This window comes from Pleurodeles waltl, chromosome 8 (genome assembly GCF_031143425.1).
Source record: "Pleurodeles waltl isolate 20211129_DDA chromosome 8, aPleWal1.hap1.20221129, whole genome shotgun sequence".
NCBI lineage: Eukaryota > Metazoa > Chordata > Amphibia > Caudata > Salamandridae > Pleurodeles > Pleurodeles waltl.
In genome coordinates, this window is record NC_090447.1 from 1,425,278,061 (window position 1) to 1,425,300,490 (window position 22,430).

The 22,430-nt window shown below is 42.2% G+C and overlaps 1 protein-coding gene across 5 annotated transcripts in view; it reads right to left on the minus strand.

Moving 5' to 3' along the window:
• KCNJ6 (potassium inwardly rectifying channel subfamily J member 6) overlaps window positions 1-22,430 on the minus strand; it is a 1,253,811-nt gene that overhangs the window by 1,095,688 nt on the left and 135,693 nt on the right. The window lies entirely within an intron of this gene.

Genomic DNA, 22,430 nt, shown 5'->3' on the forward strand with positions numbered 1-22,430 from the left:
ATTAGAACATTCCGCCCACTAAGAGTAGAATGAGAGAACCTTGAAGCAATCCATTGCAAGAATATAAAGGAAGTATATCCCTTTGCATTATGTGACCTATCCATAAAAATAATGACATATGGTAACACAATCATAAAATGACGGATAGTTATAGAGAGGGAACAGAAATGTAATTTTTAGAGCTTGTTAGTAATGCACCTCTTAAATTAAAAGAAATACGTTTGCTGTAGGCGAACTATGCCTTTACGCACCTACCGGCCCTGTGCAGTTTACCAACCTTTTTGCTCCACTGTGTGTCCTTGACTTTTGTACAATGTAATTTATCCAGTGTTCACTATCCAAGTCAAACCTGACACTAGGAAGTGACACAGTGGAGAAGGTAGAAAGTCATCCAGACGCTTGTGTTTTCCACTGTGTAGTACTTCCAAGTGGCACAGCTTTGCCTTACCTTAGTTGTCCATTTTTCATGTTTGGAATATTAAAATGCCATTCACAGCATCCATGTGTGCTGAATATTTGTGTATACATAATAGCAAATGGGCATCGGAATGTGCGCTGTTGCATTGGTGGTTTTGCGACTGATGTATAATAACCACTGTGGTTCATAGGTGGAGTTTAGCTGGGGTTTTCACTGGATGCACAATTAGAAAGAAGACTAGTCTCCATAATCGTCATAAGAAAAGCATTCAAGGATGTAAGTGCTTATGTTTTAGTATTCGTGAAGTGCCTAAACAATATTAGAACACCGAAATGTTGAGAGCTCCTAACCATCACTAACTGACAGAACCCATAGAAAGCCTAACTTTCCTCCTATATTTCTCTTAGCACCTGCAAAAGTTAATGGAAAACGGTTTGCATATTTGGCCAATGAAGTCTGATGTCACTTTCAAGTTCGCCAACCACAATGCAGATTCACTCGAAGATGCTTGACGATAAAACAAAAAAGAAGCAATATACAGAAATGACAAACAACACATCTTGTTGATTTCTCTGCTTTCCAAGATGCAGTTTTCCCTATCTGCCTATGCATTATGAATTTAGTGGCATGTATCTGTCTCTGATAGAGTTGGACTTATAAAACCATCAAGTATTAAAGCTAAGCTAGGCTTCCATGATATCCCCAATCAAAATATATGATGCCAATTTTCATGTAATGAATTTCAGTGGAGAATATTTACATGTTTGTTGACCATTCTGAAAATTGGTTCAGTAAGCCCATCCCCAGTTTTTGGGAATATAAAGAAAAAACATAAATGTGTGCACCTATGGCATCATCAAAGAAATGCTGCACCACCGTCGAAAGTGTGAATTTTCTGATCCTCAACTATAACACTGTTCCACCACAGAGTTCTGCATCCCCTTGAGAACTACATTGTTACAAAGTGATGGTAATTGGAAGCCTGAGGTTCTTCATGGTTCACAAATTATTGCACAATTTTAACATGATCCAATCATTATTCATCTCGCATACATGCCCAGATTTATAATTGATGTTACAACTCAAGAAATGATCTATCTCATTGCACTTTGACTTACTTATTCAAAGGCATCTATTCTTAGAAGATGTAACTAGGTAACAAGACGCGGCTTCATTATGGGATGTTCTAATTGTGTCACATTCTATTTGGCGATGACCTCAGGTAAACACAATATACTCAGCTCCATTCAATGCAGTGGAGCGTCAGATAATGCACTGGATCTGTAAGAATAGCCCACATTGAATAAGTCTTACATATCACAACAGACAATCTTAAGCAAGATAGTATCAAACCACTGGCAAACCTAAGTGAAAACGAAAAGGATGAAAAGCATCCTCTAGAAAGGGCAGTGTCTTTCTAATGTTGGCTGAACGATCTGCTCTAGGTCTTTTGGATTTCCAATGTACACACGATAGTGTCCAAGCACAATTCTCAGTTTAGTTTGCATGTATGCTTTCTGAGTGGATAATGCAACTCAATATTCTTACCACCTCAGTTATGGTTTGCTGGGGCACCAAATTTAGAGTTGTCCACTGTTCAGGCATCTATTGCATACAGTAAGGGAGCCAGCTCTGAGGAAAGAGGAGGAACGGAGGTGGAAGTTGCACAATGCTATGGTGACCAGCAACAAACAAGAATTTTTGTCACCTAAGTGATTCCTAGAGATCAACGTCCAAAGAGGGGATCCCGCTCCAGGAATCAGATAACTAATGCCCTCCATGCACTGCAAATGCCTCCTAGCGGGCAGGGACTTTAAAGATGTATTCCATCAAGGATCACCACGGTTTCAAGGGCAGTCCCAGACAGAAGGTCTGCTGGTGGGACTAACAGGAGACACTTTTAATTGACCTGCCAGGCTGACATCATTCCCGTTGGTACCAGGGACATCCTAAGGGTTTTGGGGGCAGCCGAGAGTGTTTTGGGGACCACTGCTCGAAACAGCTCTTTGATGTTCTTTTTGGCCAGGTCACTAACAGGGCAAAGACACAGAAGTCCAAATTCTAAATGTGTTTACATATCATATTCAGGGACAGTGAAGTGTGTTTTCTATATTTTAATACAGCAGCAGCTCACTAATACTATTGCAAGTAGCCTTTGTGACCTCCTCACAAAAACCTTTTTTTTTAATGGTGCAAGATGCTGAAAAACAAACAGTTCTCTGCAAAATGCCTGTAAAAGACTCACATACACCACCCACATTAAAAATAATTTAAAGGAAAACAGTATTTAAACAATCTGTTTAAGACTAATTCAAGGTCATCAGGACAAGACTCTGCAGCTCAGCGCTGGCTCTATCAGGGAGCCCCTGAAAGACTCGGGCCACAGGCTGGGGCCCTGAGCTCGGGCCCAGTTTGCCCATGCCTTAAAACGTCTCTGATTGGTACAAGGGCTATTTATAGCATATCTATGTTGGCAGCATCTGTGGTGGCTTCCCAACAGGAACAACAACCTTCCCCAGTACTCTAAATGTTCTGGACTGGAAAAAATTAGCAGGTGCTCAACTACTGCCACTAGCTTAGTCTAATGCCCTTTATAATTTGGCATCCTCACTGATTCATACAGACAGTAAATTTAAACCAAGGACAATAATTTACACTAAGCTATATTTTATGTTTTCTCTCGCCCAATAGTAGTGTTATTTGAACTGTCTGTAGCGGATATTTTGTTGATTCAAGAGTGTTCATTTTGTTAACATTAAGACTGAAACACTGTACAAGTAAACGGAGCCCGCATGACAGTTAAATTGCACCACAAAGCCTTCTGCTCTAATTAGGCTGGAAGGGAGCAACATAGTTGGGGGCAGATTTAGGAGCCCCTAGCACCACCGGAGTGTCACTAAGCACTGCTCCATGTTTACAAGGAGGTGTAATGCCACTTTTTGTGGCATTACACCTCCTTGTAAATATTGGGCCCTCCAATGCAGTTTTCTGCATCAGAGGGGCGTGCAATGGGTGTTGCAGTGGGCATTCCACCTCAACACCCATTGCTTTTGACGCTGCCCCAGATTTACGCAAAATCGTAAATCTGAGCCAACAACAAACACTAACGCCACCCCAGGGGTGATGTTAGCATGGCAATACGAGGAGGAATGCTTTTATTTTTCCTCAGTGTTTGCTTTTTCTATGTGTGCTGCATTCTGCAGCACACATAGAAGAAGCAAAATGCCATGGATGATTGCTTATGTGCAGGAAGATGTCCCTTCCTGCACATAAATAATAATTCCAAAATGACGCTTCAGTACCTCTATGTGTGCTGCACTTTGCAGCACACATAGAAGTGCCAAATCACCATTATAGATTGTTTATGTGCAGGAAGGTGCACCTTCCTGCACATAAACAATCTATCCCCTCGACACAGACAGCCTTGCACTATGGTGCAAGGATGCCTACGTTGGCGCAGGCAGCTTAATTCAGCACCGGCATAGGGGTAAACGCAGGGGTACGTCGTATTCCTGTAAATACGGCCCAACCCTGCGTTTCAAAAGTGGCGTGGCGTTGCTATTTTTGGTACAGCACTGTGCTGCGCCACTTTGATATGATTCAGGACCTTAGTTCCTAGATTCTAAGTAGCCCCTTTTCCCAGCCTTGTAGAATAAGATGGCATTCAGCAACCTGGCTGAATGAATATTTTCTGTGACCTGTACTCAAAAAAGAGTGTGGCTTATTTTCTATGGGTTTTAGAAATATTTTCTAGAAAAAAGTAGTTAAAAAAAAGGTGCAGTTGATTTCTTTCTGTGTGACGTAGGTACTATGAAGTCAGAGTACATGGTTTACAGTAAACGGGCTAAATGATATGCTGAATAGAAAGAAAAAATGATGGAAAGAAATCCACTGTCATAGCACTGGTTTTCATAAGGGTTGACCAAACTAGGTCCAAAGGGCGGATCTATGCCAGACTTTCTGGAAGGGTGTGTGAGATTAGATTAAATTAACTTTGTGAAATGATGGATAATTTAGGAAAAATGCTGTGAAATGAAAATAAATGATGTGAAAATCAAACCTGGCATTCTGGGGGTCATTCCGACCCCGGCGGGCGGCGGGTGCCGCCCGCCGGGCGGATACCGCCAAAAGACCGTACCTGACTTTCCCGCTGGGCAGGCGGGCAACCGCCAAAAGGCCGCCTGCCCGCCCAGCGGGAAAGCCCCAGCAACGATGAAGCCGGCTCCGAATGGAGCCGGCGGAGTTGCTGGTGTGCGACGGGTGCAGTGGCACCCGTCGCGATTTTCAGTGTCTGCTTTGCAAACACTGAAAATCTTAATGAGGCCCTGTTAGGGGGCCCCTGCAGTGCCCATGCCAGTGGCATGGGCACTGCAGGGGCCCCCAGGGGCCCCACGACACCCGTTCCCGCCAGCCTCTTCCTGACGGTGTAAACCGCCAGGAACAGGCTGGCGGGAAGGGGGTCGGAATCCCCATGGCGCCGCTGCTTGCAGCGCCGCCGTGGAGGATTCCCTGGGGCAGGGGAAAACCGGCGGGAAACCGCCCGTTTCCCTTTTCTGACCGCTGTTTTCCCGCCACGGTCAGAATTGCCCCTGAAGCACCGCCAGCCTCTTGGCGGTGCTTCCTCCGTCCCCGGCCCTGGCGGTCCATGACCGCCAGGGTCGGAATGACCCCCTCTGTGCTTTTTAGAGTGAAATTGGTCCCAAACATTGATGTGAGGACATTCTATCTTAAAAGAATGCAAAATACAGAACTGCCACAAATAAAAGCCACTCGCATTCACATTGTGCCGGTGCTCCTGCAATGGGATTCTTTTTACTTGCACTACCCCTATTATGCAATGTGGTGTAATGGCATAGTTTCGCATAAAAGCGTATTACAAAATGCTGAAAATGACGAGAATGATACTGGAGTAATCGAAATTTGGCCAGACCTAATTTTTAGGAAACCCATATAAAATGATTTATTTTTATTAGGTTTTATGGGATTTGTTTTTTTTTAAACATTTCCGTATCCATATTCATTTTTTGGCCACCTTATTTGTATGTATCCATATTTATTTTGTATTTTGAGAATAAAAGGAATTGTAAAATGGTATGTTTCCACATAGATGTCACTGACAAGCATGCACTCCTACTTTGATGCCTGTCACATTTTAGCAAAGTAAGCAGCCAAAGTTAACAAACCACTATACCCACAGATAAAGATGAGCAGTATATACAAATATATGCTAGCATATGCCTGTATATAAGGAAATCTCAATCTGTTTTTTGGCTCCTCACGCTTGTATCTGCTCAGCTCTGGGTATGGAATTCATGAAGGACAGCATGGAGAGTTACTCACACGAATCACATTTTTCTGTATTTTTCCTCTTTTACAAATAAATGCAGACAGAAAACGCATTGTTTCTGTTTGTATTAAACTGTAAAAATCAGTAAAAACAGAAAACTGGGAGCCTTAATTTGTACACAATGAGCCGAAATGGAGCTGAATTGGATAGCCAGTGGTTATCCTAAAAATGTGGCCTGGATCTGCTTCTGTGGCCATCACCTCTTTAAAAGATCAGGCAGATGTTGTCGCAGATATAGAATAGAGACTTTGTGGACACCTAGCCAATGTACCAACTCTACCATCTTTACAGAATTATGCAAAGTTGGCCCATTACAATTATACATGCACCTACATGTAATTTAAACAATGTCACAAATTTTCATAAAAGGCATCGCATGTATTGCAAAGCATTCTGCTCGTTTCCTCACTTGAATTTCACGGCTTCTCTTGGCAAGTATCGGGCGCTTTCAACTAGCACACCATATGGCCCTTTTTGGTGTGCTTCTGATAGATGCATCCCCTGCTCAGTATGAAAATGTTTGTCTTTTGAAAATGTAATCACCATTTGGAGTAATTTAAGAAGACACAATTTAGGGTAACGCGACAGGTTTAAGGCCAATGTGTAAGGTTTTCTAGTCATTACATCTGTGTTTGAATTTTATTTGAAGATTCTTAATAAGTATAGTGCTAAATACAATTAAGACGTAACGTCTGAAGGCGACATAAAAAAGGCACTGGTTTAAAGTCAAGATGTCGATATAATGTTAACATGATCTGAGGTTCTTGAGTGCAAAAGGTTTTTTCATGAACTTAAAAAGTGAATTTTGGTCAAAAAGTGCAGCTCATTAAATAAACAAGTTGACTATTTTAAATAATTTATTTATTTACAAAATAAAAATAGTTTATTTCATAACACGTTTTTGATACGAAGACATATTCTCTGCACATTAATATGCCTGTATGTGAATCCTAAAGAATAATATAGAGTTTTGTTCGTTTTTACCTTTGGGAAATTTAAGTGAGTATTTTCCTGATCTCTTGTATCATAACTACTTATAGGTGTAAAAAGCATCTGCAATATGTCACAGGATGAGATTGTTTTTAGCAGCTACCTGGATAAATGACACTCACTTCCGAAGCTAACCAAATACCTGATGGGTGGAATGCTTGAATTAATCTCGGCCACTAGTAATTACTTGGGACTGCATCCCACTCCATCTTTTTTTTTGCTCACCGTGCCACCTCAGATTAGACCCAGCTGGATACAAATTAGGCTGGATACTGCTCCAATAACAAAAGTCCAGTCCGAATTGCCAAGCCAGGCCCTGTCTGAACCGGAACACAAACAACCCAAGACTGGTTTTGCTGTAGTTGGGGCTCTTCAGTCGGGTGCAGCTTAGTTCCAGTGATACAGTGAGCACGGGAACCACATTTGGGCATATCCTTTGATCCTAGGGCATTGCACAGAAGTACATAATAAAGTGATGGGTGATATGATTGAATTAATCTCAGCCACTAATAATTATTAAGGCTGCATTCCAGTTCATCATTCTTTTGCCCACCATGCTACCTCAGATTAGATCCATGCATATGCAAATCAGTCTTCATCCTGCTCCAATAAGAAGAGTCCAGTCTGAAATGCCTAAATGAGGTCTTCTCTGAACCTGAGCACAAGTAACCTAATGCTTTTGACCTAGCTGGGGTTCTTTATTTTGTTGCAGCATGGTTCCAGTGGCACAGCGAGCATGGGACCCGCATCTGGCATACCTTTCACACTGAGGGGCAGATTTATGGAAAGTGGCACTGCACCGAGTTCAGCGCCACTTTCCCTGCGCCCCTTAGCACCCCCCTACCACCACCATATGTGCACCATATTTAAAATAAGGTGCACCACGGCGCAGGGTAGGGGGCAATAGCGTCATCTTTCATGATGCTATTGATGTACTCTGCAGGAGGAGTGCCAAAATATTGGCGCTACTCCTGCAGAGTACATAGGGCCGCATTCTAAAGAATGGAAGGCCCCTTTTAACCCCTGCTCTAGAGCAGGCGTTAAAAGTGGCGTAAAAAATTGCATAAGGAAATCTGATAGATTTCCTTACGCCATTTTTTCGGCTTCCCTAACGGGGGAACGCCCCCTTTGTATACATTATGCCTGGTGCAGGCATAATGTAGCGCAAAGGGTTACAGGGTGGTGCAATGCATTGCGCAACCCTGTAAATACGGTGCAGAGCTTTTGGTCTCATTGGGCCACATTAACGTCAGAATAAATTACTATAAATATGCCCCTGAGTGTGAAATCGGTTTTGGGCTCCTTAGATTAGCATACACCACAATGCAAGTTACACCCAATAACCCCAGAGGGCAGCCGACTCTCTGGAACACACAGGAGCTTGGCCTGCTGGGAATCACTGCTCAGTTCAAGTGCCTTGCTGTGGAGCACACCCTCTCTGCACGATGTACACAGTATCCGCACTGTGTGGTGACTGCTGATCTTTCCTTGACTTCAAGATACCCAGCACACACAGGCCTGACGCACCTCCTCCAGGCACACAGATCGTGTAGGGCGGTGAGTGGCTCCTCCAGCCCCACTTCCCGAGAGCCAGCAACCCTGGCAGCAGTGAGTGAACCAATCCTGTTGTTTAACAACCATGAAACTCCTCTCATCTCCCCCATTTACCTAACAGAATGTAATTGAGTTTAAATAAATGGTTAGTATAAATAAGTATACACTAATCGAATCACGTAAGTGTATATGAAGTTTCTACCCTTGAGCTTCCTCTACCTTTTATCCATACCTATTATCTATGCATTTATGCTAATGAAATATGTGTTCACCTCATACTTGCTGTATGGCCAGACTTCTTCTTTAGCTGTATATTTTGAAAAATGGTGTTCCAATCTCACTCCACATTTTAGAATAGAGGTGCTAATGTATTGTAATATTTTCGTAGCTACTCAATGTGCGTTTAGTTTGATGAGCACTATATTCTCTACATCTTATACAAATGCAAGCCTCCTAAGCAAACGCATTTCTTCCTGTCCAGACACTTTTTTTGTGCTACTGTGTGCAATACACATGTGGTTAGATAGTCAGTCAGGATGAGCGATTCATGAGGGGACTTTGAGACTGCAATTCAGTGGCAAATAACGACATGGCAATTCCGAAGGTTCACACGCTTGCTGCATAGTCACTATACACAGAGAAAAAGGCCAAAATCTCAGACTGCCCGAGACAATATTATAAATATTACTTGTACTTTTGTGGCTCCTAAACATGTGATGGGTTTGTGTGGGGTTTCATAGACAAAGAAATTATAAGAATGAATATGTTTCTGCCCATCCCTGGTGAGATTTAAATCCCAACCTCGAGTCTCCGGCATACCCCACTTACTATTAAAGCCTTCCTATGTTTCTAGCATGTTTCTTCGTCGCATACCACTACAACATTTATATGTCTACATTGTAGGGATTCTGAAGTTGTAGGATTGCCAATCTATAAACATCTTTTTGTGGGTTTTTTTCACATGAAAAACCTTTCCTTGGGAAGGTTCACATTCCCAAATGCCCAAATGAAATATCGGGGTGCAGTGTGCACTTTTACATGCTTACTGCCGTTCTTAGTTTATCACATCATGTCTCAGTTTTAAGTGCTGTAGTGTGTGAGAAGGTGCACCACGCACTACAGTATTCAAGAGGCGCTAGAGAAAGGAAACACTTTCATGGAAATCACTTAAGAGAATGTAATAAAGTTTTAATCACATTGTAACCTCCTATTCCTAAACCGTAAAGTGAGAAAATTAGATGATTTTAAGATAATCACAGTTTTTAGGGTCGAGTCTGCGAGTGCATGCGCATGCGCATGCGCCTTGTATGCAAGACTCTGCTGTGTTCAGTAAAGGGCTTGAAGCCCGCCTATCGCTCACCATTTGCTGGTTTGCGTGGCACTCTTCTTTACAGCTTCGTAATTCGTCAAGGCCCGCCTGGCATCACTTTCCTTTCTCTGTGTGGAGCAGGGATCAAGCACTAATTGATGCAACTTAATTAGTGCCTGTCTGCGGCTCCCGACGTGATCGGGGTACTATTTGTTGTTTTTAACTTCGACTGCCTCTCAAACAGAAGGCTTGTTTGCGACAGGCAAAAACGTGCCCAGCAGGCGCAAAATTGCAAAGTCTTATTTTTTAAAGCTAACTTTATTTTATTTTGCCATGTCATCGTTTCTCAGTTCCTTCTCATGTTTTCTTTTCTTTTTGCTTGTAGGCGCTGTTGTCAAAAGATAACAATTAATTTGTTTGAAATGTGCGATACCTATTGCATTACAAATGCTTGTTCTTTTTCCTATTCATCGAAAAAGATTCCATGAAAATTCCATCCTTGCCCTTCACCTCCTATAAACAACGTGAATTTTGGTGTTGTTTGTCCAGCACACTATGGCCCATATTTATACTTTTTTAGCGCCACATTTGCGTAATTTTGTGCTGCAAAAGCGGTGCAAACTTACAAAATACCATTGTATTTTGTAACTTTGCGCCGCTTTTGCTTCAAAAATTGGCGCAAATGCGGCGCTAAAAAAAGTATAAAAATGGGCCTATCTGACATAATTGTGACTTTATAAGTGTTCACAGAATTTCCATGGGTCACTCACCCTCTCTGTAATGCACACAATTCTTGTCACTTAAAACTATGAAATTTGCACATCTGGTGGAAATTGCAATCATCACTGCTTGCAAACTTGATAAGACCCTGAATTTGGGCAAAGGAATTTACAAGATTATACTTTTTACATGCGTTTGAGTTTCGCATGTAAAATGGTTTGCGAATTTCTGATGACTACCTTATAACAACTCAGACAGCCGAAACAACGCAAAAAGCTTTTGGTACTGTGTGTTACACACATGTAATTAACCCATGATGGGTTACCAATAACTGACCTCTGATTAGAAGTTGAGGGCTGCCTAATAGTATTGTAGCTTACAGCCATACAGCCTAAGTGCACATTTGCATAAAACATCAATAACAAAGCTGAAAGTCTGGTAGCATAGCATCACATAACATGTAACCTACCAATTAAGTTATAAAATAAACTGATTTGTAGGTCTGTAATTGTGTCTCTGTCCACATATGCTGCATGTTATTTCAAGAGCGTTAACAACGTAATGGTTTTAATTTGTGTACATCACACAAAGCAAAAATAATGTCTCTCTCTCACACAACCAAACTATTATTTCTCATCTTTAAGAGTACTTTTGCACTTCCAAAGTTGCTTTTATTTTTTAATAATTTGGTATGTGAAAACTTTAGAAATGATACAAGCAAATGTTTTTTGCAGTTTTGGAATTTAGGAGACCTTTGAATTAACTATTTTGCTCTCTTTGTTTCTTGAATCCCCGGAAGCATCACCAGCTTCATATCATCATTTTTTATGAATTTAAAGACAGATGTGTTTCGTAAGAGAATAACCATTAGTTTGCATGGGGCAGTTTGTCTATGCAGTCCACAGTTATCAGAAACTAGGTTATGCATGTGGAAGGCCCACTCTGCCGATATTGCTCCAGAAGTGCTGGTGAACATGAAAAGCTCTAGCGTGGCTGGTGTAGTGGAACACATCTCACTGGTCCTGGGAGCCTTCGTCCTTTCTAAATGTGCCCATACTTTCCATTTCCCTGTTTTCCACCAGCTCCATATTTGATGCCCCGTGGGTATTTTCTGATATCCTGAACCCTCTCTGGTATTGGGTTTGGGCTTAGATGGAAACCACTTGTGAAATGCAGATCCCAAATAGGGGGATTTGAACAAACGAGGCTGGTTCCCAGGAGTGGTCACACACATCGTACCTTTTAACTCACTAAGAACACAAACCAAAAGGTGGTACAGAAAAACATGAACAGGCCTATTTATTGCCCACTCTCCTGCTGAAATCATTATAGGTCGGCTAGGAATGCTGCAGCACTTGTGCGCCCCTAGTTTCAGCACCACAAGCTGTATGGGCAACAGGCCTACTTTGAAAGGTGGGAGTGTGGGTATGACCACATGTTAGACCTGACAGCCTTAAGGTGGTCACCCCTAACTTTTTGCCTGCCTCCCTCCACTTTTCTGACACTGTTTTTGCTGGGTTTAGGACTCTGCACACTTTACCACTGCTAACCATTGCCAAAGTGCATATGCTCTCTACCGTAAACATGTTAACATTGGTTAGTTCCCAATTGGCACGTTTGATTTACTTGTAAATCCCTAGTAAAGTGTTCTACATGTGCCCAGGGCCTGTAAATTGAATCTTACTAGTGGGCCTGCAGCACTGGTTGTGCCACCCACATAAGTAGCCCCTTAACCACGTCTCAGTTCTGCCATTGCAAGGTCTGTGTGTGCAGTTTCACTGCCACTTCGACTTGGCTTTTAAAAGTACTTGCCAAGCCTTAAACTCCCCTTTTTCCACATAAAAGTCATCCCCAAGGTAGGCCCTAGGTAAGCCATAGGGCAGGGTGTTATGTAGGTAAAAGGCAGGACATGTACCTGTGTGTTTTATATGTCCTAGTAGTGAAAAACTCCTAAATTTGTTTTCCACTACTGTGAGGCCTACTCCTTTCATAGGATAGCATTACGGCTACCCTCATATACTGTTTGCGCAGTGGATTCTGATCAGAAAGGGGGAACCAGGTTATATTTACTATGGCCAAAAAGGTGATAGAAAATGCTGCTTATTGGTGAGGTTGGATTTTATATTACTATTTTAGAAATGCTACTTTTAGAAAGTGAGCATTTCTCTGCACTTAAAATCCATCTGTACCTTACAGCCTGTCTTTAATCAACGCCTGGACTGGGCTGGTTGACAGCTTGCTTGTGCATTTCATCCAAACAACCACAAACACCTGATACTCAGTCACACCTGCACTCATCTGCATACTGAATGGGTCTTCCTAGGCTGGAAGGGTGGAGGGCCTGACACTTACATTTCAAAGGCTACTGGCCTGCCCTTACACAATGGACTGCCAGACCCCCTAATGGGACCCTGGCAGACAGACCTGTACTAAAAGGGGACCTTGTGCACTTCAAAACCACTCTTTGAAGTCTCCCCCACTTCAAAGGTATTTCGGGGTATACAAACTGGGTCTCTGACCCCACCAAACCAGACACTTCTGGACCTGAACCTGGAACCTGTCAAGAGGAATGGCCTGGCTGCCCAAAGGACTCATCTGGACTTCTTTGCTGAAAAGGACTGCTGCCCTGCTGTTGCCCTGCTATCTTGCTGCCCTCTGACTTTGCTGAGAAGTGCTCTCCAAGGGCTTGGATTGAGCTTGCCTCCTGTTTTCTGAAGTCTCAGGGCCAAAAAGACTTCATATCTTCAGGAAACTCCTTGTGCACCAAACATCGATGCACAGCCTGCCGGAAACCACTCACAGCCTGCCTTGCGATGAGAAAATCGCTGCACAGCCGAACCGGAACGAACAGCCTGACTTACCGAGTGAAAATTCGACGCACCGCCTGCCTTGCAACCGGATATTCGATGCACAGCTCTATCGGATCGACGCACAGCCGAAGCATAATGACGCAGCCTGACTACCTTAGTGAAGAGTCGATGCAGCGCCTGCTGAGTGACAGAAAATTTGACGCATCGCCTACCGGATTGACATAAAAAATATCCTGTTATCGCAGTGAGGAACCAAGACTACATGCTGGAAATTGACGCAAAGCCCCTTGCAGAGTGGAAAGAAATGAGGCATCATCTGTGCCTCATCGGAATATCTGACACACACCCTATTTTTCCACGCAACTCCTTCTCTGCGGTCTCTGTGCTTGTTATTTTTTACACAAACCAGGTACTTTGTGCGAACAAGAGACAGCTATTGATTCCTAAGATTTAAGACTCTTTTTAATCCAGCAACAGTGATATCTCAACTTGTGGTTATTAAATCTTTATCGTTTTGACCTTAATTTAACCTGATAAATATCCTATATTTTTCTAAAACTGTGTGGTGTATTTTTGTGGTGTTTTCACTGTGTTACTGTATGATTTATTGCAAAAATACTTTGCACATTGCCTTCTTATTTAAGCCTGATTGCTCAGTGCCAAGCTACCAGAGGGTGGGCACAGGATAATCTGGATTGTGTGTGACATACCCTGAGTAGGATTGTGGTCCCTATTTGGACAGAGGTGAATATCTCTGCCAACTAGAGACCCCATTTCTAAACATCACACAATTGCTGACTCCAGTTTGTATGCATGTGTCCCGTGGGATATTTCCCCTTGGTCAGTATCATTCTTTCTCTATACTACTTAGTAGTTGTCATAAGTGTATGAGTTCACTGTTGTCAGAGACCAGGTTATCTCTGTGGTAGGTCCCACCTGCTTCTATCGTCCAAGAAGTCCTGCTGGACATGGCCAGCTCTAGTGTGGCTGGTGTAGAATAACACATCTGACAGGTCCTGGAAGTCCTCGTCCTTTCTAGATGTGTCAGTATTTTCCATTTTCCAGATTTTAGCCATCTACATGTGTTGGAAATTAGGTCTGTATTTGGCAGAGGTATGCATCCTGCCAGAGTAGGGACTACAATCCTCGTCAGGGTAAGTCAGATAGGCAACCTAAATTAACCTGTGCTCGCCCTCTAGTAGCTATGCACAGAGCAGACAGATCTTAAAAGGCAATGTGTAAAGTATTTGTGCAACACTTAATTACAGTAACACAGTGACAGAAACCACAAGAAAGACTCAACACCAGGTTAGAACAATAGAGAATATGTATCTGATTAAAACAAGACCAAAATGTCAAAAATCCAATAGGTAGATCCTGAGATGTGCAATTTTAAAGATTTAAACGAAAATAACTCATAGAAGTGCAATGCGCAAACGGTGGTTATCTGGTCATGCTGGACAGGGACAAAGTCACAAGTTCAGGTCGACCGTGATTGAGCGTAGGTGGGTTACAGGTACTCACTTGGGCCAGCTGAACACAGTACCTTAAATCCTTGTGCTCAGTCTGCACAGCGTTGCCTTGCGAGGTATCGTGTCATCCAGCTTTGGTTCCAAAAAGCTGAGCAGCAAGGCTTCACAGGACTTGGTGTTGCTTTGCGCTGATCCCAGGGAGCCTTGCAGCAAGGTTTTGCAGAGCTTGGCATCGCTGTGCGTTGGTTCTGATGGGCTGGCAGCTGCACAGCGAGGCTTTGCAGGGCTTTGTATTGCTTTGTGGCAGTTCTGATGAATACCATTGAAGGCAGAGCACCTTAGGCCCAATTCCAGGGTCTAGGACTGGGGATGCACCACTTGGCAGGGTAGAGTCACAAATGGCAGAGTCCAGGTGCTGTAGCAGGTGACCTGCAGCAGCCTTTGATGTCCCGGAGACTGCAGAATAACACAGAGCAAGCCAACAGGCCCTTAGAGGTTCTTGAGTTTAAGGATGTAGGGAGCAAGTCCAGCCTCTCTCACTGCAGGACAGAAGCAGCAGGCAGCAGGCCAACACAGCAGAGCAAACAGTAAAGTGGTAGTCCCTCCTACAGCAGCAGTAGTAGCCAACCCAGTAGAGCAAGTAGCAAAGTGGCAGTCCCTACTACAACAGTAGCAGTAAGCCAATGCAGCAATGCAGTTGCAGAGTGGCAGTCCCTCCTGGCAACACAGCAGCCCTTCTTCCTGGCAGAGTGTCCTTGGTTCCAATAGAATCTTAGAATCTAAACTTCTGGGGTTTGGGGTCCAGTATTTATACTTTGGTGCCCTGGTTCCAAAAGGTGGGAGAAGCTTCCAGAGGCAGGCTGTTGAAATGTACAGATGCTCTGCCTCCCCTGTCCTGGCTCCATGCTGGCTGGAGCAACAATAGAGGGTTGTTAAGCCCTATTGTGGGTGTACAGTACTAGTCTATTCAGGTGTAGGTGAGAAAGTGCTAAACTCCGGTCCCCCCATCAATCCAGCTGATGGCCCATTAAGACCCACTAAGGCTCATCAGATCATACCTGATCTCCCATTGTGTGTGGCTGACTAGAGGGAATGTACAGAGGCCAGCTGTCACCCAACCCAGACGTAATCAGAGGCAGGCAGAGGCATAGAATGGTTAAAGTAAGAAAATACCAGCTTTCTAAAAGCTGGCACTTTCAGACTTATAATTTAAAATCTGACATCACCATAAGTTGTGATTTTATATTCTGAGTCCATAGACACCAACCTCCACATTTCTAACCCTTTCCCAATTGGGATTTATGCTTTGCAGTGGAGAAGTGTGGCTCAATTGTTAGAGCGGCAGACCCTGATGCAGAAATATGGCCTGGGACTAGGGTTCAATTCCCACCTTGGTGGGTCTTGGGCTCAATTTCCTCAGACCTGATAATTCTCGCATCAGTGCCTAATCTAATTCATCGGTCCCACTCTGTAACTCTGGGCAATAGCTTGCTTAATCTCCACAATGGCCCCAACAGCGCTGGGATGCCTGGCTTCACCTTGGAGGTTGTCCAGGAGTGGGCACCTCACAGGGAAAAGCCAGGAGGGGTTCCACAGCGGTATGCGTACAGCGCCTTGAGACCCTAACGGGTGAGTAGTGCGCTATACAAGTACGAAGTTTACAGTTTTTGCAGATGTTCCAAGGTAATCCCAATGTTATTCTATGGGAGAGATAAATCGTGCAATAGTGAAAAACAGAGTTAGCAATTTTTCATTACCTGGACATGTGAAACTTAAAAGTACTTGTCCAACATTTTAAATACACTGCACCCTGCTCTTGGGGCTAACTAGGGCCTACCTTAGGGGTGACTTACATGTCACAAAAAGGAAGGTGTGGGCCAGGTCAAAATGGCAGGTGAAAACTGCACATACAGGCCCTCCAGTGACAGGCCTGAGTCATGTTTAAAATGCTGCAGTAGTAGGTGGCAGACCCATTCATAGCATTTAATATACATACCCTGGGCAAATGTAGGGCACTTTATAAGGAACTTACAAGTAAATTAAATATGCCACTTGTTACCATGTTTAGAGGAGAGAGGAAATGCTCTTTAGCACTGTTTAGAAGTGGTAAAATGCCCAGAGTCCTGAAACCCAAAAAAAACGGGTCAGGAAAAGAGAAGGGGGAAGGCAAAATGTTTTGGGATGACCTTGCAGAAAGGGCCATTTCCAACATCATTTTTGATGTTTTGTCGGTCTTTTCTGAAATCCTGAACCCTTTGAACTGAAAGTGTATCTCCTTCAAAAACCTACTGTAGGAAATTAGGTTCCTGGTTGGAGGGTTTGAAACCCTACTCAAGCAGCAACCACAATCTTTGTCACAGTGAAACACAGGCAAACCCCAAATTAAGCTGTGCTTAACCCTCTGGCACAAAAGTAGACATGTTTAACTTAGAGTATTTGTTCATCACCCAAGCAATAATAAAGTGATACCACACCACAAGAAAAATCCCACTCCAATTTTGAAAATTAGAGTAACTTTGAATAAATTGACACCAAAATAACAAAAATCCAATTAGTAGAACAAGAGATATGCAATTTTAAAGATTTAAGTAAAAATAGTGCTTAAAAGCATAAAATGCTAACTGTGGTTCTCTGGTCACACCAAACTTGAACACCAAACTTGAACTTGTGTTCAGGCCAACCATGAAAGAGCATTGGCCGGATACAGCGATTAAGTTATGCTGGCTGAACAAAGTACCTTAAATCCTGGCTGCAGAGCTTTGTGAGATCCCACTTTGAGGATATGTCATGCAGAATCGGTTCTGATGAGCTGCGTACCACTATGTAAGGTTCTGCGTTGAGGATTCGTTGTGCAGCAGCGATTCTGAGGAATTGCAGGCTGCAATACAAGATCCAACATCAATGATGCATCGCACAGGGGCAGTTCACAGGAACTGCAAGACCTTGCATTGCAGATGTGCTGTGTATCAGCAGTTCTGATGGGGCGCTTTGAGACAATAGGTCGTGCTGCATCAGTTCTCCAAGGGCCACAGCTCGGCTAGTAGAGCAAGATTAGGCACACTTCAAGAGTCCAGGACTAGGGTGGCATCACTTGAAGGACCCAACTCACAACACGCAAAGTCGGGGTGCCGGGTTTAAGGTGCTTGGAGCCTTTTCTGTCCCCAAAAATTTGATCAGGCGGCTTTCCAACTAGCCTTTAAAGTCATTCTGGTGGTCCTGGGTTCAAGATGGAGGTCCAGTCCTTCTCACTCAGGCAGCAGGGCTGCAGTTTAGCAGGACGTCGTGCAGCAGAGCAGCACAACAGTCCTTCTGAGTCTTCCACAGGTCCAGAGGTGACTGACGAGTTGGGTCTGAGGTTCCACTATTTATCCTTGGTTCCAGCTTTTAAGTAAGAGAAGCTTCTAGAGGGTTCCATCCCCAGAGGTGCTTGGAATTTTCTTATTTCCTAAACTGGCCTCACTTTGTCTCGGGACACAAAAGACTAGTATGAAACCCTCTGAAGCAGAGTCCTGTGATGTGTAAGTATAGTAAGTGACAGCACCACCTCCTATCATGTCAGAGGTGGCCCATCCTGCCAATACCTATTCCCCCTTTGTCTCACTGTCTTGGAGCAATATGCAAAGAACTTTTGCCAGTTACACGTAGTCATGTGACTCACAATACAGGCTGCAGGAACCAAATATGTGGGACAAGAAAATGCCAACTTTATAAAAGTGGCATTTTTAGAATTGTGACTTAAAGCTGACTATACAATTAAAGACGGTTTTAAATTACAATTCTTTAGAAACTAAACTCGACACACTTATTTACTCCCAGTTGAAAGTTGTCACTCAAGAAATTTAATAAGGTAACCTAATGTTATCAAATGGGAGAATGAGGCCTTGCAATTGTGAAAAATGAATTTAAGAGTTTTTCACTACCAGGAGATGTCCAACTTTCTAAATACACAGCACCCTGCCCTATTGGCTGTTTAGGACCTACAGTAGGGGTGACATATGTATTAAAAAAGGGAGGTATAGGTCTCACAAAAGTCTTATTTTGCCAGGTTGAAATTGGCAATATAAGACTGCAATAGCAGGCTTGAGACATGTTAAAAGGGCTACTTAAGTGAGTGGCACAATTAGTGCCCTTACTTGACTTCCTCTGATTCAAGCAACTCTACAATTTGAAAGGGAAAAGTTTTCAGTGAAAACCTGGATGGACCCTAAGAATGGAGGGGTAATCTTTGGAAATCCAAAGTGTATATCTTACATTAAAAGTAAGATTGGCCATGCAATGACGATCTGCAAAGGCCTTATATATGGCTTTTGGCATTCACAAATGGGTAGGAGTTGATTTGTGTATGATATTATTAGTGTGAAAAGGAGTCAGTATGGATAAAAAGGTAGAAGCTAAAAATACGCTAGGCCAAATGTGAGTATAAAATCCAGAACAGCAAAAAAGGGTATTATCTTAATAAGGTATGTACGGTATTATTGCTTAATGGTCTTCAGGGCCCACTGTTCTGAATTGTGCAAGAGAAAACTGTACCTCTGTTGTTCTAAAGTATGACTGAGTCTCTCTATTTGTCCATCTGTTTATGGGTGGTAACTGGTGGATAAATAGCACATGTCTTCAAACCATTGAAACACCACCCACAAAACACTGGATATAAATTTTGATTCCCTATCAGTGATGATGACTGCTGGTAAACAATGGAAAAAAGCAAAGTTATTTTTAAAAAACAGTCGTGAAGTTGGGAGCTGTAAGAAGTTTCTCCTATTTGGTTTTCTTTTACTGTTATAATATATATCTGTTCATGTCACCTTCAGGATCACTATACTAATTAAGTTCGCCTTTAGGAACACATTTACATTGTATATAGGATGTGTTGTGTAACAAAATGGACTTTGTCTACTTATAATGCTAATGTGTACTTGATCTTACTTGGAAATTTGACCCATCAATTGGGCATGAATAGGACTATTATTTAGACTTTCAATGAGTAACAATTTGCTGTACAAGCACTTCCAACAGACTATCCATATTATTTATAGTTTCTCATTCTTGGCAACTAGAAATGGTGTGTTATCAAGTCTCTGGTCTTGCAACTCCTGGGGTGGCCAGCTATTGAGTAATCATGCCCCCCTTTGATGACTTGTTGCTGTAAACATATAGCAAGAACAAATACTTTAGCTGTGTGTGATAAGAGTCCCTTATTTTTACTGGACACTCGACTAGCCACTGTTTAAAACTGATCATCTGTTAAGTCTAAGTTAATTTGTTAATATTTGCAAAAAGAGATACAGTTGTGTGGAGGCCTTTCCTCGAAGCACAGGTGGTGGCCTGCTGGCAGGAATAAACTTCTCTCCTTGAAGAGGTAATATGTCTACCTTACTGTGCCTGTTTACTGTATGATATGTAGTAATAGATAGAACTTTTAAAATAAGAATGACAAACTGGCATGCCTGATGTTCATACAAATATTTGACTTTAGATGCCTTAGATTCTTCTGAGCCGTCCATGATACAGTACTGAAATCTTTCCCGGTGATAACGCAGATATACTAATTAGAAATTATTACTGAATGTTTAATTAGTTTGAGTAATTAACGTAGAAAATTAATGTGCACATTTCAAAATGTGCCCATGGAGAGTGGTCACCAAAATTCATGAATTATATTAAAAAGTGACTAAAAATATGTGAAATGTTGAAAATGTATTAAATAGTGTAGTAATATCTCATATTGAGATACATAACGTATGTTTTGCATTATATTGTAGAGCTAACTTAGCTGAAGTTGTGGCCTAGTTTTGCCAGGCCTCATGCAGAAGCTGAATAAACATGCAATGTAGAGAAGTTAATGTGCTGAACTGACCCTGAACTGCTCGTTGTTTAAAACTGCTTAGCTAGAATGTTCTGTGGTGAACCGACGGACAGGAGATGATGGACCCAGAGTATGTATCAAAATCGGTGTAAAGCAGATGAGATGTACTTTTCCAGGACTCGAACAATAGAGACACTGACTGGAGAAGAAGATGCAACATTCTCGATACCTGATGAGCCGGATGATGAGGGCATTGTACAGTGAACTAATCAACACCTTGAGGACAGTGTAATATTAGAATTCATAGATTTGGAAAACTGAAATTATTGGGTAGAGTCACAACTGGTGATTAACTGACCAATTAAGGATTGGGGGATAGTCTGGGCGACTTTGATATAATGTTGTGACAAAGGGGGACAACTTCAGAACTAATGGAGAGATGTTAGAGGCAGATGATCAGGGAGAGACCTTTGCCGAAATTGATGCAAGACTTTGTCATTGGGCTCATGATCTTGAAAGCCTGATGTGATGCTGATCAATTGATGACCTGAAGACGAAGACTGACTTTGTTGCTGATCCATACCATGGATAGGTAGCTACGACCATGTGACTGAATTAACTTTTATGCCTTTTCTTTCTAGGTACCAACTGCGCTGTCTAAATAGTTTTTCTTGTAGCTAGAATGTTTTTTCCAAATTCATGTACTAAACTGTTTTCGCATGAAGTCCCACATGCTAATGCTAATCTGGGTTAGATGAGGTTCCTATTTTAAGACATTGACATATACGGTGACTAATGATTGACGGACTGGTTTGCTGAACTCTGCTACTCATGTTGACGTATTCACCTTTGAATCATATATTGGCTTATCCTTAAGCGTTAGGATGTATTTTGTCTCAAGTTCTGATTAGATTATGTTATTGGTGGTCACTAATGAATTAATCTTGAGTTGATTTGAATAAAGTTTGATTTAACCTCATGACTTAGTATTGTAACTAATAGGGAAATAAAATTGTTAAAACGTATATTGAGTTGTGGTTATTCATCAATGTTGACGTTATTAACAGTTGACTAATATTTTGCTTCATGGTTATTTATTTGTTTATTGTTTATTGTTGGACATCGGTTACCACATAGCTAGGATATTCCATGCGAATCAAAAGGTTCATTGACCTATACGCGTCCCCTTGTAAGTTTACTTACTAAGGACCGGGCGCGCTAGCACCAGTAATAAATGTAATGTCTCATAGTGTCCTTGATACCCCACAGCTGTCATCTATGGTATTATTTTTTAATGGAGATGCCAATGTTTTGGAATAATAAGCCACCAGATGGTCTGCTCCATTTTCATAATTTTCTGAGAGAGAATTGATCTTATAGCAAAGGAGGAAGCATCTGTTTTTTTTTTATTGTGAATGGAAGAGCACAGTCAGATGTTTCAAAGTAGGTGAAGTGATAGCATTTTTTAACCCTTAAGAAGCCACTGCCTGCTCTGCCTTTTTAAATTCAGGGAGCCATGGGTCATACAATTTCTGAAAAGTCTTGAGTAAGGTGGAGGTAAAAATTGAAGAATGCACAAACGTTTGTATTTCCCTTACTGATCTGGGTGTGGGACAGTCACTTACAGCCTTCACTTTCTTTTGATCCGTATGAAGGCCTTCTTCGATAAATCTTAAACCCTTGAAACACCAACACAGGGACTTCAAAATTAGTTTTTGGTAATCTGCTCAATTCATCCTTCACACGTTTATGATGTTCTTCTAAAGTTTTTGAAATGATTAGATATTGTTGAGGTAGATTATGAATGTATCTAAGATATCCCTGAAGATGTTGTTTACAAGATGATGAAAGTCTACTGAAGGCTTCCACAATCCCGAAGGACATCACAAAGCAGTCAACAAGTTCATAGCTAATGCTGAATGTCATCTTCCATTCATCCCCTACTGTATTCTAGCCAAATTATATACCCCTCTCAGATCTTACATTCAAAATAGTTTGACAGAC